The sequence below is a fragment of the Pelophylax lessonae genome, assembly GCF_965119305.1.
Source record: "Pelophylax lessonae genome assembly, chromosome: 11".
Lineage (NCBI taxonomy): Eukaryota > Metazoa > Chordata > Amphibia > Anura > Ranidae > Pelophylax > Pelophylax lessonae.
In genome coordinates this window covers 52681082-52699200 of record NC_138778.1, presented here as the reverse complement: position 1 = coordinate 52699200, position 18119 = coordinate 52681082, and the positions used below count along the sequence as shown (strand labels likewise).

At 41.9% G+C, this 18119-nt stretch overlaps 1 protein-coding gene across 2 annotated transcripts in view; it reads right to left on the bottom strand.

The window, feature by feature from the left end:
• LOC309566765 (rho GTPase-activating protein 39-like) overlaps nt 1–18119 on the bottom strand; it is a 175281-nt gene that overhangs the window by 111359 nt on the left and 45803 nt on the right. The window lies entirely within an intron of this gene.

Below are 18119 nucleotides of genomic sequence, written 5' to 3'. Positions count from 1 at the left end.
TTGAAGTTTTCCTGTCCGCCAATCAGTGGAATCTATCGTGTGATGCCAGTAGCTCCACCCTAACCATACCGTACCATTTCCTATGGCCCTACATCTGAAGCAGGACCAGGAATGGTGCGGTTTGGTTCGGTTGTATGGGCCACTTTCATAATGGAAACACTCAAATTAGCGTACCGTACAGACCCGAACCGATCCGCTCAGTGGAAACGAGGCATAAGAGTGCAAGTCTTTGTATTGCTATGGATGGACAGAACAGGATGTGTTCCTTGAGGAACCAACACCTGGATTAGGTAAAAGGTGGTGGGAGGGTATGCAGGAGACACTTCACAGTGCCATATTTGTAGAGTAGGATACTCAGAACAGACGTTAGTGAGCATTTTCTCACCAGATATTGCAGATCCATTTGGTCAACCATTTCACGTGCAATGGACTCATTAGCAGTTCCATTTGCCAATTATGGGATTATGGGAAGCCTGCTTCTCCCAATCCCTCATTCACTTACTTATAGGAAATATACAGAGATTCTCCAGCACTTGAGGCATTATTGGGGAAAGTCCATTTATTAGGTCCTGCCCAGTATGCCTGTCTAAACAGCTGTAAGGTAATGGAAACCAACAACTGATCTCAAACCCTAGAAGCTGCTCTCTACGCGCTCTGAGCAGTAGTCCAAGATAAAGCAAATCGACAGCGCTTGGTACAGCCACATATAAAATGTCAGCAACATGCTATAAAAAGCAATTCTCTTTTAAGAAAGGTTTTCAATATTAAAAAAAGAAATAGTCTTAACTGGACTGCTTTTGATGCAGGAATTCTTCTAAAAGGAAATTACAGTGTGGTGCTGGCATTCCTAGCAGTACATTGTACTGTGAAGTTATACATTGACCAATGAGATCCTACATGATTGCTTGCTCCCCTGTTGACATAAGCTGCTTAGAACAACTCTGGGGTGGCTTGGCAAAAGGCAAAAAAAAAAATGCCCAAAAATTGTATACAAACCAGTGGGTACATTAAGCCTGCCTTTTAGTTACACAAAGCCACAGGTTTCAATTGTACACCATTACAACCTTACAGCAACCAGCAATCTAAGTGGTCATTCCAAATTTTTAACCACTTGCCGACCGCGGCACGACTATCTACGTCGGCGGTCAGCCCCTCACAGGCAAAGTGACGTAGGGCTACGTCACTAGCTTGTGAGGGTCTAGGGAGTGAGCACGCGCCGCCGGAGGCGCGCTCCCGCTCCCGCGTGGTCACGGACCCCCCCGCGCGTGTGACCGGCGGACCCGATGTCCGCCGGTCACTCTGCGATCGGCGGGGGAGAGGGAGAAAGTCAGGCGGCTTGTGTAAACTCTCCCCTGTGTATGAAGGATGATCATACGGTTCTACTATGTAGAACCATTGATCACTCTTCATACATCTGAAGCCACAGCCAATCACAGTAGAAAGCACGCCCCTAGGGACACACATAGCCCCTCCCTTTCAAAAAAAGTTTACCCCTTCACTGCCAGTGTATTTTTACAGTAACAGTGCATATGTATAGCACTGATTACTGTAGAAATGTCACTGGTAACCCCAAAAGTGGCAAAAATGTCAGTCAAGGGTCCGATCTGTCCACCACAATGTCGCAGTACCGCAAAAAAAGTTGCAGATCGCCGCCATTACGCGTTAAAAAAAAAAAACAAAAATGACAAAAATCTTTCCCTATGTTAGTAAACGCGATAACTTTTGCGCAAACCAATCAAAATACGCTTTTTGCGATTTTTTTTACCAAACCTAGGTAGCATAAAACAAATTGGCCGAAAATGTTAAAAAATGTAGATTTTTACATTTTTTTGGGGGGGAATTTCATATAAAAAAATGTGAAAAATATTGCTATTTTTGCAAAATTTACGCTCTTTTGTTTATAGCGCGTGATCAAAAAATTGCACAGGTGATCAAATACCACCAAAAGAAAGCTCTGTTTGTGGGAAAAAAAGGACGCCAAATTTGTTTAGATACAGCATCGCACAACCGCACAATTGTCCATTAAAGTCACGCAGTGCCGAATCGCAAAATACCCCCTGGCCAGGAAGGGGGTAAAATCTTCCGGGGCTTAAGTGGTTAAAGAAAACTGAATATCTTTTGTGATCACTTATTGTTTGGTCTTTTTTTTTTGTTGCAAAAAACCAGCATAATTTATTTTCCTGCCCTGATTTTGCTATATTTGAATGTAACAAACCAAAAAAAAAAAAAAAAATCAGCTGCCCAGTCTAACACAGGAAAGGAAAATGCAGTTGGGGCAATAAACAGCAGATTAAAAACAGAGCTTGTGGTAGCAAATTTATGTGAAACCACAATACCACTTAAAGACACCTCTGCAAAGTGTGGTCCTAATCTATGGGATCTCATAAATCAAGAGTAGAACCACACTTCATAGGAGGTGTTTTAACATGGCAATAAGACTTCACATATTTTCGAATGCATAAACCCCAAAACCTCTGTTAGCTTCTCTTTCTGTCTTGCAGGATGCTACCAAGTTTCCCTATTGTTCAATGGCAACGTTAAAACGTAAATTAAAAGTAATAAAAAAAAAAGCCACCTCTTTGTCTAGAGCACCCATTTTCAACTAGGGTTCTTTGGAACCCTAGTATTCCTCCACAGGTGTAAAGGAGTTCTAAGGCCAGGGCATGACACCATTTATCTTTTTATCTACCAAGAAGAATGGTATTCTGACTACCACTGTAAGGGTGGTATTCTTCACACTAACCACCAATTAAGGGGTATTTGACTCACTGATTTGTGATTAATTGCTTTTAGTAAGGATTCCCGAGACATGAAAACTTTAAGGGTCCTTCTGGCGTAAAAAAAGTTGAGAGATTTTGGACTAGCCAATGAGATACTACTCAGTAGCAGAGTTTATGACATATTGGAGAATTCCTTTTTTTTTTGGCCATTGACTCTTACACAATTTCTTTAATATCTGGATAGAGAGATATAGATCTTTAGGTCCTCAAAGTTTGCTAGTAGACACTGCAAGTCCAGAAGCCAATAAATTGATATTTGGATGGTTAAGTCATAGTTTTAGGTAGTACAACACAAGGTTAAGAATATGAGGATGTGTGCCTGTCTGAAAAGAATAGGTTTTACCTGAGCTCATAAGCTACTGGTGAGGTCACTAAAATGTGCCTAAGCTACAAAACTGGTGTTATAAAGCCACAAATCTAAGCAATTTCACCACGTCGAAACAAGGTCAGAAAGTACAAAAGAAATGTGGTCACATCTAAGCTTGTAGACCAGACCAGAACAGGAAACAGCCATGAGCTTCCCTCAAACCATACACTTTAGCCCTACACTTTGTTAAAGTGCATAATCAGGCAAAGCAAAAAAGAAAAACTTTCAAGTTTATCTCTAGAATACAGGTTTATCTCTAGAATACATATCTACCCATGTTTTATGTCTTTGGAAATGCTGCAAGTACAGAAATCCAGTGAGCATCCAACTTCCTGACAGCAACAGGGTCTCCATTGCACTGCGATGGCAAGCAGTGTTGGTATTTGCCCTGACCAGATTTGGCTATAGAAGTCTTCTACTTTGAAGCCCAACTCTAGGAAAATTTACAATGATCCCTTGTAGTGGAGCTGTGCTCTAGCAGATGGCACTCCCCTACCCTCCAGTGATGTACTATCCCTCAGAGTCAACACTTCCATTGCAGGGCTGTGGACCTTGCTTTGGTCTTGATGATGCCAGGATCTTAGACCGCTGGAGCGTGGTGGAGAAGATGCTACAGACCAGTCTAGCAGTGGGAAGGAATATAGAAGTAAATCAGGTAGGTATATTTTTAATTTTTGGAAATTAGGTTATATAGAGAGGTGTTCGTATTCTGGTGGGGCCAATGACACAGCTTAGAATTTCAGTTCAGCAAAAACACTATGTTGTCAGCTTAAATAAGAATTTAGAGGCCCCTTAGTTTTCAGGCACATCAGCAGGTATTTTTTCATACTTTAGCATTTAACCAGTCCGGAACAACTTGGGTTCTAGCGATCACAGGATGATCACATTTAATGTAAATCACAGGATAGCAAGATAAGAGGGGAATATAAGAACCCTAAACTTCAGAAGGGCAGACTTACTTATACTGTGCTCAATAATAGAGAAAATAAACTGCGACCAAACCCTAGGAACACTGACCATGGAGGAACAATGGGAATGCTTTAGGAACATATTAAACAAAAGCATCTCACAGTGCATTCTGATGGGAAATAAATTTAGAAGAGCCAAGGCCAAACCAGGGTGGCTAAACCTTAATGTAAAAGAAATTATTAGGGAAAAAAATGGCCTTTAAGAGACATAAATCAGAGGGGACTTTATCGGCTTTCCACCAATACAAGGAATCGAATAAGAAATGTAAATATGTAATCAAGAAGGCTAAAATCGACTTCGAGAGACATATAGCAGAGGAAAGTAAAAGGAACCCAAAGAAATTTTTTAAATATATCAATAGCAAAAAAAACGAGGTCAGAGCATATTGCACATATAATTAACGATGATGGGAGGATGGTTACAGAGCACACAGAGAAGGCAACCGTGCTAAATGCTTTCTTCTCCTCAGTCTTTACTCAGGAAAAGGAGGGGTATACTGACCAGGACTGTATAGTTAGCAGTACTTCACATGACATGCCGCTATGGCTCACAGAGGGGGAAATCATGAAAAGGCTTGATAACAATAACACAAATAAATCACCAGAACCAGGTGGCATGCATCCGAGAGTACTCAAAGAACTCAGTATGGTTATATGTATACCACTGTTCCTGATCTTTGCAGATAGTATTTTGACAGAAACTGTACCAGGTGACTGGAGGAAAGCTAACGTTATACCAATATTCAAAAAAAGGGCAGAGGCATATCCCGGGAAATTATAGGCCGGTCAGCCTGACATCAACAGTATGTAAATTACTGGAAGGGATGATAAGGGACTATATACAAGAATTTGCTAAAGTCAACAGTATCATCAGCAGTAAACAGCACGGGTTTTCAAAAGGACGTTCTTGTCAGACCAATCTGTTAACATTTTAAGAGGAGATGAGCTGTGAGCTAGATAGGGGGAGACCTGTGGATGGGGTGTATCTGAATTTTGCTAAGGCATTCGATACAGTCCCCCACAAACGATTTGTTTACAAAAAAGGTCTGCAGGCTTAGACCACAAGGTTTTCTCTTGGATAGAAAACTGGTTAAAGGGGCGTGTCCAAAGGGTGGTAATAAATAGCGCGTACACAGACTGGTCTGGAGTGATAAGTGGGGTCCCCCAAGGCCCTGGGACCAATTTTGTTCAATTTATTCATAAATAGCATTCATTGGGATCATTAGCTCAATCTCAGTTTTTGCAGATGACGCAAAATTAAGCAGGGCAATAACGTCACATCATGATGCAGAAATCTTACAGAATGACCTGAACAAAATAACAGAGTGGGCAACTACTTGGCAAATGAGATTTAATGTGAAGAAGTGTTTTATTTTTATTTTTTTTTTATTGGGAATGTTTTATAGCAGAAAGTAAAAAAAAAAAATATTTTTTTTTTTTTCAGAATTGTCTTTTTTTTAGTTTATAGCGCAAAAAATAAAAGCTCTATCTGTGGGGAAAAAAAGGAAATAAATGGTTTTTGGGTACAGCGTCGCACGGCCACGCAATTGTCAAAGTAACGCAGTGTCGGATCACAAAAAATGGCCTGATCATCAGGGAGGTAAAACCTTCAGGTTTTACATATGTAAAAAGGACGACTACAGCCAAAGATTGTTTGGCTGTACTTCTCCTGTGGATCCCAGGTGTGCAGTTCATTCTGCACTCCTGTGACCCGTTTCAACAGACAGCGGGCTGAAGGCCGCTGTTAGCCGAGATCACAGAGCTGGTCCAGGCTCGAGAAAGATAGCAACCATATGGTCGGAATCCGCCCAAATGCCTGGACCAGCACTCGGCTCATTCACTCAGGGAGTCACTAAGAGGCTGAGCTGGCCGTTCCTACCCCCAGGGGCAGGGCGGAGAGCCAGTGACTTACAGTCACCAGCTCTCTGCTCTCGGAGCTGTGAGTACCGAGAAATCTGCGGCGTTTGATCGCTCGGTTCTCAGTGTTAAGAGTCGGCGGGGGGCAGATGCAGCATTGAACCGATGCTGCATCCAGCTAGAGAATTGGGATTTTAAAAAAAATAAAAAAAATTATATTATATTATAATATATATATATATATATATATATATATATATATATATATATATATATATATATATATATATATATATATATATATATATATACACACACATACATACATACATACACACACACACACACACACACACACACACACACATACATACACACTCTTTTAAATGTGCTATGCCACTGCCAGTTAAATACATGTGGTCACCAGTAAACAAGAAGCATTTTTTCCACACACCGGCTGAGCTTTTCCTGAAATTAGAATGGGGTCATGCCATTTTGTTATTTTAAGACCCAGACAATTCTATTTGCTATTTTGCCATTACATACCACTATAGTTTGTTTTGGAAACAGGACGCTGGCGGCGGTTGTGGCAAGCAGAGCGGTGTCAGCGCAGCAAGCCTTTTACATTGTTTTCCTAGATGGGCTTGCTAAAAGTAAACAGCTGCTGCTGTTAAAGTTTGTCCACTGCACCTTGAACTCCCAGCATGGTCTGTCCCACCTGCCGAAACTCGGTCTGTGCTCATATTCCAGTCCAAGGGCTGAGTTTGCCCTCAAGTTAACCATTAGCTAGACTTCACTCAGGGTCTACAGAAAAAGCCTCTCCAGAGACAAAAACCTCTTCATGTCATATGCCATAGTAAAATAGCAAGGAAGAAAAATCACCAAATTTCCCCTATTTTATGCCATTTTTGTCCATGTCACAGGCAAGCGATTTTATACCAATGATATGTAGAAGTAGATACTCCCAACAGTGAGAGGTCTATAATCTGTAGCCTGGTATTTCTGTTGCAAAGGAAAAATAATTTGAAGTCAAAGATCTGTGTGACAACAATTCCAAGTAATGTGTAGCCTGGTCCATTAGCATCCTATGTTTAAGAATGTTTTTCACCAAAAATATGTAGCAGAATACATATTGACCTACACTGATGAAATGATATTTACATTTTTGTTTTTATTGGATGTGTTTTATAGCAAAGTAAAAAATATTGGTTTGTTTTTTTGCAAAATTGTGGTCCATTTTTTGTTTCTAGCTCAAAAAAAAAAAAAAAAAAAAAACGCACAGGTGATCAAATACCACCAAAAGAAAGCTCTATTTGTGGGGAAAAAAATAGATCAATTTTATTCAGGTACAGCGTCACACGATGGAGCAATTTTCAGTAAAAGCAACGCAGTGCCGTATTGCATAAAATGGCTTGGTCAGGAAGGGGGGGGGGGGTAAAACCTTCAGCAGCTGAAATGGTTAAGCCACCTGCTTGAGTACAGTTTTTTAAAATATAGTAAATTACCCTATAAACCATATACTGTATAATAATTATGTGTATATTACTTACGGCAATTAACCACTTGCCACCCAGGCCAATTCTGATGCTACATGTAAATATTTTAATTTTTTGCTTGAAAATTATTTAGAACCCCCCAAACATTCTACCATATTTGCTGTTGTAGAAGACAATATTTTAACCTTAAAAACATCCCACTAAAATAGGGGGGGGGGGGGGGTCGCCTTATATGCGGAGCATAAAATGTGAGGCCCAAAATGAACGTCCCTAATAAGCTCTCAACCCGCTGGATGTGCGGTAATAATATATGTACCGTAGCGGCGTAAAAAAATGTGAAGACTACCGTACTTTACATGGCCCAAAACAAACATCCCTACATGGGCGTCCGCAGAACTTTTTTCAGGGGAGGGCATCATTTTAAGGTCACCCATGCTCGCCCCCTTTCAACAATGTGAAGGGGAGGGGCTTAGTCATTATACTAATTTTGAGTATTTAATTTTAAAGAGAAAACAGCAGTATTTATTTTTAAAGCATTTGTTAACCTAAAAAAAAAAGATCCTGTTCCCTTAAAGAATGTTCTATAGCACAGTGCTTTGCTGCGTAATTTGGCCCCTTCCATCACCTGGCTGATCCTGCCTGGCTATGTCCTCCCCTCTGTAAACTGACCACGGTATACCATGGCTGCTGAGCCCTGACACTGTGGTCAGTTTATGTTCCTCCGTCATCCGCAGCCCTCGGATGGTATAAGGTGGCTTAACAACCACTTGAAAGGGGAAGTTGAGATTCCAGGGGAGGGGCATTAGTCCCCCCCCCTTGCCCCTACCTGCGGATGCCCATGCATCCCTAATAATCTCTCAACCCGCTGGATGTGCAGTAATAATGTATGTACCGTAGAGGAGTAAAAAAATGTGAGGACTACCATACTTTACATGGCCCAAAACAAACGTACCTATTAATCTCAACGTGCTGGATGTGCGGTAATACTGTACCGGTATGTACCGTAGCTTCGGTTGCATACGGTATATCGAGTTTATCATGGTGAGCGATGTATTCTATTAATAAATACAAAGCCAGCTCGGAGTCAGAGAAAGTAACATTAGCCTGCCTCTCTGATTTAGCCAATCCGAGCAGTACACCCTGTGTACTTACCCAGCTTGGAGATTAATAGGTAGGTTTGTTTTGGGCCATGTAAAGTAGGCCTCACCTTTTTTCCTCCGCTACGGTACATACATTATTACCACACATTCAGCGGGTTGATAGATTAATAGGGACGTTTGTTTTGGGCCATGTAAAGTAGGCCTCACATTTTATACTCCGTCATGATACAGAAGGGGGGGTAGTCTTATAAGGCGAGTATAGCCCAAAACCTATGTTTTAACTTGATAATGAGGGGAGTCGTTTTATACGCCGGCAATACGGTATATTTTTTTAGTTGGACTGTTTCACCGTTTTACTGTTTTCTCCCGCATTTTACCTTTTAGTAAATGACCCTGAACCCTGAGTTTACTTGTTTATTACGGAATAATACTGTTATTTTTCTGGCTTCAGAAAATAAAGAGACATTAGATAGACAGAGTTTTATTTTTTCTATAATCTTCATCTTTGCTAGTAATATTGTTTACAGCATCAAAAAAAAGGGTGACTGAAAAACATCTTAAAGAGACAGCGTTTGTAAATATTTTTGTTAAACGAGTATAACTAGTAGAACTGCAAATCGACTACATAATAAGAATCAAATACGTAACTTGTGAATATGTAGTCTGTGTGTATCTGGCGCTGATATTAGCCAGTGCCTCACAAGCCGCTGACCTCACCGCATGTCCCTGTGGAGGAGGGTAAACACTGAGATGAGGCGGCCATGATGCACATTTCAGCAAGGGCTCCCTCGCTTGCAGATGGCGGTTTAGTTCTACTTTACCACTTACAATCTTACAATGAACTGTCTTGGTTTGCTCTTTATTGGTCTCTCTAAGATGAGCTCCAGTCTCTTAAAGCCCAACTCCACCTTTGTTGAGAAAAAAAAAACATTCCCCTCTGGGTGATCTCTGTACATTTCAAGGATTTTAACAAACTTTGCTGTAGATTCCTACCTTTTATTATTTTGAAGAAATCCCTCTGTGTTTGTCTGTTTTCATGTGGGAAAGTGAATCTAATAGGAGTGGTTTCAAAATGATCAATCAGCTGTGCACCTGCAGGACTCTAATGAGGAAAGCTGCTGGGCTTGCATCCCTTTAGACGCGATTCCCTATTGGGAGAAGCTCACCAAAAATGAAAGTTTTGTTGCAGGGGATGCCTAAAATTTGACTTGTATCTTGGGCAGATTTCTGGGAAAATTGGTGAGCCAATCACACAAGCAGAAAAGGACATTTACGGGGGGCGTTCTCACCCCAGCTGTGTTTTCCCTGTGTCCTCCCTCACTGGCATCTTTACTATGATCACCCAGCTGTGACTGCTTGTGGCTTTACAGCCGGGTGCCCATTGCGCATGTGCGAGCAGCGCTGCACTCTGTTGCTGGTCCTGAAGTCTTCTGGGACCTGACGTGTCCCAGAAGACTTCAGAAGGGGGGGGACGGGGGACTTCTGCTTGCGATTCCCTAAGGTGATCTGAGCGGAAGCGGGAGTGGGTAATCCGGGGTACCTGCTGCCCCCCACCAAAAGCTTAATTTCACAAACAGGAGCCAGGGAGGAGGCCTTAAAGCAGAACTTCCCCTTTCGGTTGGAGCGCCGCTTTAAATATACAAGTCAATATACATTTGAAAGTGTTTAGTTAAATATGTTTGCTAAAATACCAGTTATTATCGGCAGAAATCTTGTCTGCTGATAACGTCCTGTGCTACATTATTAGCAGTTAGCATTGATTTTAGGACTACACAGCCCCACCTATGTTTAAGAGAAGAGGAGAGAGGGAGGTTTCCATAGTCCCGTTCTGTTAATGCTGTCTCAATTATGTATGGTGAATCAATGTTTTTTTACCCTAAGATCGGAAATGCGTCACTGGCGGAATAAACAGTAATAATAATCACAGCCACATCTTAGGAATGGTAGACTGGAATATATTAGATTTTTGATTTTGGGTTTAGATCCACTTTAAAGCTACATATTTATCACTTTCAGAAGTTACTCATGTTCAGCAATGCAGCTGCTAATGACCTTGACACACCAGCGATTTGTGACTGCCTAGGGAAGCACTGTAATCAGCTACAGCAGCAACTGTGTATCCAGCTAACTAATGCCATTGAAACAAGCTGAGGAATTTGCAGCCGTTACAAATCTCAACTACAGAGTTACTTGTGTGATATGACCCTACACTTACAGAAATCAGACAGACACAAAATGTAATCCATCTTTCCACACAGTGGGCAAATATAAAATATATTTTTGCTGGGGATTTTAGGCTTCATACTTAAAAATACATTTTTTTGGAAAATGTATAGTTGTATACAGGGAGCAGTGATGTCACCCCTATGGGGCATGTGTTGAGAAAAGACTTTAAAAAAAAAAAAAAACAATAATTAGGTCGCCATTGCACAAGGGAATTCAAAAACCTCAAAAAATGATCAAGGTGTCAGGTTTTTAAGGATAGGCAGAATCCTATGACGTGTTTGAGCACAAAATGCGTCGGGAGGGACCTACACGCTGACGACTTGGCCGCCGTGTCCTCGTGGCAGGAGCGCCGGTCTTTCATGCGAGTTTATGGCCAAGTTTTTTAATATTTATTAAATACTACAATATATTAGATTCATTTTGGCTCCCGCTGGTGAGCTATTTTATGCAGCACATATCGTATGATTAGCGACAGTGAGACCGCTATAGCAGGCCATGCTTACAGCATTCTGAATGACAATGTCACAGGGCTTGTTTCATTCCAGCATCTGGTGAGTGCATATGAATGGTGGAGGGCAGTGGCGGCTGGTGCATGATAATTTGGGGGGGGCGGCAAAACCCACATCCCCCGTGGGACGGACAGCCAGCATTCTTACCTCCTTCCCGGATGGCTGAGTGGCTGTGATTCTCCTCCGGCCAGCCGTCTCCTCCCTCTTCCTGGGCAATGGCCAGTAAGCTCGCTTCTATTTTCAGCCAATCGGGAAAGGGGTCTCACGCAACTAAGGTTTCTCAAGAGGTTGCTATGGGTTCCTTAAACTGTGGCTAATTTACCATCCATCTGAAAATGCATAGATATTTCTGGGTCCAATACCACTTTGCAGAGGAAGCCATATGACACAAATGAGCTTTTTAGCTATCAGTAAAGGGTGTCATTCTGACCACCACTGTAAAGGAGGACATTCTTCTCAATGACCGCCCACGTAAGGGAGGCATTCTTCCTTCTGACCACCAATGGTAAAGGCCAATCTTCCCAATAATTCTTGAGAAAGGGGGTTCTTACACCCCAAAAACATTGGGTTTTTCCATGTCCTCTCTCTTTTCACCAGGGTCTGGCTTAGCTATCCTTCTCATTCCATTATGGGGACTCAATTCCTGTATGCATTTCTGAACTTCAGATGCTTTAGAACTGAAGGGATGCTCATTGTACCTAAATACATGCATGTATTTTTGTTGGTTGGAATTAGCAGTGGAGCCAATTCCTATGCTGTATTATGCTTGATGTGATTTGACAGATATTTTTGCCTACTGTATAATTATGAATATGCCTATTACAACTTTATTGCTAAAGCATATTTGTTGTGTGGTGTGGTTACGTTATATATTTAAAAAAATATACTAAATGATGGATAAACTGTGCAGGGGTTTAAAGAGGAGCTTCTCCCACCAAAAAATTAACAATCAGCAGATACAAATACTGTTGCTGCTGGCTTTCAATAGAAGGACATTTACCTGTCCAGGGGTCACACGCTTGAGCCAGTTCTTCACTGGGCTTCAGGTCCCTAGAGCCGGTATCTTAACTAAGGGAAACCGGCTGTGAAGCCTTGCGGCTTTTCAGGTGGCATTTCACTGTGCATGTGCAAGAGCAGCTGCGCTTTGTTATTGGTCTTCTGAGACCTGTGATTTGTCCCTGAAGGATGCCAGTGAGGAGGGGGGGTGAACGTCCGCTTGGATTGCCTAGGTATTAGATCCAGGCGGAAGTTGGAGCAGGTAACTGTCAAAACCAGGTACTGGCTCCCCCCAAAAAAACTGAATACCATATGTTAAAGGGGGGGGGGGTGGGAAGAGAAAAACCAGCAGAACTTACCCTTTTGGGTGAAGTTCCACTTTAAGCACCGTAAAACCCATTGTTTGCTTAATAGTGTAGATAATAGTGGTGTGCAGGCCTTTATTGCCAATTACCATTCTTACAACTGACCCAAGATTAATTAATTTTAGCAGGGGTTCTGTGAGAACGGAACATTTTCAAGGGTTCCTCTGTGATTAGAGGTTGAATAAGGCTGTCCTAGGGCTTTTGGGTGTTTGAAGGCTTCAGCTAAGTGTGGAAGCAATTGCAGATTTTAGGTTCCTTTCCTATGCACAGGAACACACAACGTTGGTTACGATGCATGCTACCGGTAACATATGCACACTACTCGAAACAGTATATGTGAATTATTGTGAGTTGCTATTTATTCTGCTATTTATCCTGAATAGACCACAAAGTACATATACAATATAAAAACACATCTGTTGATCAACACACCACAAAACACTACCCATAAAGCAAGCAAGTTTTTCATGCATTGAGACCAGTTAAGGGCCCATCAAGTAAAAAGGGTTTCTTTATGTAATGCACAGTAAAAATGAGCATTAATGCAAACATAGCTGTGAATGTGCCCCTAGTTCTTAAAATAGTAAAAAAAAAAAAAAAATTAAATTTCTAAAAAAAGGGGAGGTTTGCTGTACTAGGAGAGGCAGCAACTGCCAAAGCAGTATTACTTTATGCTGTTTTAGGAATAGTTTTTTAAAGATTTAAATATCTACAAACATAATTTTACAATTATATATGCTAACCTCATGTCAACGTCAAATTAGACAGCTCTGCGGTCTATTATTTCAAGAAATATTTTATGTGGTTAGTTCCTGGTCAAGACTTGTAAAGCATGCCAAAGAAAACGTAGAAATTATATGCAATATACAACGCCATCATCTGGATCTCGCCTCAGTGAATAATAAAAAAATACCGGGATGTAAAATTTTGGCTTTATTAAAATCTTCGGGAGAACAGCCATATGTAAAAATATTATGATACGATGGTTTTAGATGTGGGATTAGATGTTCATTTAGCATTGCAAAGTATTTAACGCTAAAACCATCTGGCATGGTGGTTCAAAGGATTTATAACTTTTTTTTAAGTCTATTTCTGTAGGGAGGTCTCTAACTCTTCGTTACATGATCTTGCTAAATTTACACAGTTCTGCATTGTTTAATAATAATGAGGCTTTGACATCTGTCGGCAATAAACCTAACAGTCAATACGCTACAAGGCAAATGTTAGAGGTTGGTGGAAAACTGTCCATATATAGGCTGGTTAGAGCCGTGTATAGGTAGAATTGAGGTTTAGAAAGGATTAACATACAAAATCTATATGCGAGACATTGTGCAATTTAAAGTAATGCCGAAATCTTGATACGGCACTCCTGCATAAGTAGAGACTAAAGCCTCTTATGTTGGGGTTCCTGAAGTCCTTTTTGAAATATGACTGCAGTATATCCATATGGGTGGACTGTAGCATCCACCTATATCTGCCCACATCCAGGTCCGTTCAGGTTCTATCGTTTTAAGATTCACTAAAAACAAATAGACCTTTCACCTTTGCAGGTGCAGTTGCAATAATTTCCCCCAGAGCTTAGTGAATGTGGGAAGTTTCACTTAGTAAAGAATACCCAATCAGGTGCATGGAAACTAATTAAAAAAACAAAAAAAAAAAAACAAAATAAAAAAAAACACACAGCATTTCTACTTGCCCATGATTGGATGATGAAATTCAGCAGACCTTGAAGACATTTACTAAGGTCTAGGGGAAATGAGTGCAAATGCAATTGCAATGTGCACAGTCTACTTTCCTTTAGCAAATCAACCAAATTAAGTTTGTGTCCAGATCCTTTTTTACTGATCATTTTTACTGATCTGACGTAGGCAGATATACTGTAGGTCGACACACATCAGCTTACATTCAGCCACCCATGGGGGGGGGGGGGGGGGGGGGAGTAAAAATCAGAATAGACACAGTTGCAACAGGGACTACATGGGTCTCTTTTTTTCTCTATCACAAGATTTAGAGAAAACCAGAACAGGACACAACTCAGCAAGGGATCAGTCTAGGATCCCCCTTTGAGATGGAAGGGAAGGTACCCATGTAAAAAGGGGCCCAGCTTACCTTTGCCAGAGTCGTGCCACCAAAATGCCCCTCCATTCAAAAAACATTACCTGAAGTCTACTAGGGAATTGAAATCTGCTGGCGGGCCCATTTTCCTGGTCTTATGAGGTGCTCACTGGTTCTTTCCATGGACCTTCATGTCACTACAGTAACCTGAAATGACATGGAGGCTGGCAAAAAGAATCATAAGGGGGGGGGGGGGCAAGGAGAGACACTCCCAAAGTGTGTAACTGCAAAAAACTGCTCAAAATGGGCTTCCTGCTGGGGACAACGGAGTAACGTATCAAGTCATGGCCACTTGGTCTACACCAGAGACCTTTGTGACAGAGTGAGAAATCTTGTGACACACTTAGGGAACAGGGATAGAGCACCCTAGAAAACGAAATGCTTGAACAGGGACCTTCATGTCAGGATCAATGGATATTATTTTAAGAGGAATTTCAATCCCCTTTATTTTAACATGTAAAAAGAATATAAGATTGTTGGGGTTGGGTTTAGATCAGTGGTGTATCCTTTTAAAAGTCATCAAAACAAACTTTTTTCTTTATTTTGGATGAAGTACAGAGCCGTTCGAACCCTTCAGGAATCTTTTTTTTGCCATCTGTATCTGACCTCTATTACTCCTGGTGTCACAGGAACAGCAAATAATGGGAAAGCCAAAGTTTTACAGAACAGGAGGTGAGGGGAAAGACAATATCAGCCACAGTGACAGAATCAATTTGTCAGCTGACTTAGAGATATACATTGTGAAAATTTGAAGTAACCCATTCACATTTTGCATAGTGGGAACTCGTGTTGGCGATTTTCATGCGATTTCGCATGTCACGCACAGGGCAGTCCATTCAGTTCAATGGTCTGCTCAATGCCAGTTTGTCAATCAATAGAAGCTCCTGCTCATTATTGGGTGACAACCTTCACGTGATATTTTAAAGAAAAGAATGGGGTTATAAAAAAAAAAAAAAAATCACACTTACCTAGATGGCTCCAGCACCAAACCCATCTGCAGCTGTCCCTCCCCACCTCTAAGACTGAGAACTGAGTGATCAAACATCGCCTGCAGGGAGCCAGTGACTGTCAATCACTGGCTCTCTGCTCTGCCCCTCCAGCGCTCACAGGAGCGATAGGCTGTGGAGGGGGTGGGAGCAGCTGGTTCAGCTTCTCACTGAACCCACCGGTCCAGGTTTCTGGGTGGATCCCAACCATGTGGTCGGGAGCCTGGCCCGGATTTGTGGTGTCAGCTGACAGCAGGCTTTAGCCCACTGTTGGCTGAAGAAGAGGACATGGGAGTGCAGAACTAACTGCACTCCAGTGATCCATGGGAGAAGTATAGCCAAAAAGTCTTTGGCTATACTTCTTTGAAGGCACATTTGCCACGATTAGTGTGATCTGTCACACGGGGGGGGGGGGGCGGGGGAATTGCCCTGTGTTTGGGCTGTCATTCAGAAGAAGTGCAAGCAAACATCTCTTGCAGCGATTGCCACACGACCCTAAACTTGTCAAAAACTGCAAACAGGCACTTTTTTTATTACAGTTGAGACATGCTGTGTCTATTCTGCAATAACACACACTTACCTGCCAGCCCAAAGTATTCTATTGTATGAACACTGAGCTCTGCATGGGCATCTCTGCGGGAATGACCCCTGCGCGCATACAAGGGATGACATCGTCCCCCACCAGCTGATAAAGAGGCCAAAAACCCAGTACCCAGGGAGAAGAGAACAGCGGACCGTGAGGGATGTAACTGCTGCATCACTGAAAAGTGGAGGTGAGCATAGGTGTGCCCAGCCGATTACATTAGGGTGTGCACCCCAAAGATCAAACACACATGCCTTTCTCTGCAGCTGAGGCTGCATGGGACAGTGAGTGAATGGGAAGTACTCTGTGTTAAGTGGCTTCCTGCTCATTTGCAAACTGAAGCATAATATACACAGTTTACTAGGCTTCAGTTATGAATGGATACAGTGAGCGAGTGTGTTCACTGTGTTCATTTGAAAAACTATTAACTAGCCCCTTCCCCTGCTTTCCATCATGAAAAATCCTCTGCATCAGCCGGGGAGAGAGGGGGGAAGCCAGCAGCACCGCAGGGAAGGGGGAATCTGCAACGCACATAGTGCGCATGCCTATGGATGTGAGTATTTTTGGTAATTTTTATTCCGCTTTCAGCAATTATATGTTAAAAAATTATTAAGGAAAACCACACAATATAAAAATAAATACCACACTTTCCCTTTAAATGCTCGATTTGCCTTACAAAAAGCAGTTGACCCCTTTAACACTGAGTAACTTTGCACCATAAGCAAATGGTGTGCTACATTTGTAAAGCAAATGGATGGAGTCAAATTGCAGTTGTCCACCAGTCTACACACAGACATTTGGAGCTCCATATAGTAAAGGCTACGGCAGGCCCCTGGTGCGGTAATTTGATTTGGAGATCATGGGTATGCGAAAAACCCGAACAAATAGCTACATGATAGCAGACTGCATGTCTGCCTATAGATAGAGGGGTGTGGAGAGGTTTTGGAACTTCAGCCTGGATCAGAATGCAGCTCTGCAAAGGAATGTATTACAGTAAGCCTGGAAGGAGTTATGGACACTATGAATTCAGTGCTGCAACAAGCTGACAGTTCAGGTTTTGGCGTTTGGGTTAAATTACAGTTAGGCTTATGTCCGGAGGTTAGGTTTTAAAGTGAACTTGACCTGGCCTAAACATTTTTTTTTTTGTTAACCACAGTGCTTAAATGCAGGTCCCTGTTATTGAACACTTAAAATGCCAGAAGCTCTGCATACCACCAAATAGTGGAGGTGGTGCTTAGCATTAAAAGGAGGTGGAGCTTAAAGAGTAACTCCACTCTTGGAAAAAAAAAAAAATATTCCCGTCTGGGTGATCAATGCACATTGCAAGGATTTTAACAAACTCTGTTGCAGATTCCTACCTTTTGTTATTCTGAAGACATACAGTAGAGGTTTGCTTGTGTCCATGTGTTCAATAAATCTAATGTGAGTCTCTCTAGAATTATCAGTCAGCTGCTGCACCTGCAAGGCTCTATTGAGGCCGGGTTCACACTAGCTGCGGTCGTTGCTCACAGCAGGGGGTCTGGGGTGCCCCTGTTCTATGTTTCAGGAGTGAATCAGGTCCGAATGTTTGCAGAATTCAGACCTGAAAATGGACCAGAAGACACACGGGAGCCTTTATCCAGTGCCCCCGAAGTTTGTGAACAGGCTCTATTGGGAGCAGGTCACACTCTCCTGTCATTCCAATTGGAATGCGGGGAAACCTACATCCAATGCACATTAATGTGAACCCAGCCTGAGGGAAATTGCAGGGTCTAGATCCATTTGAACGTGC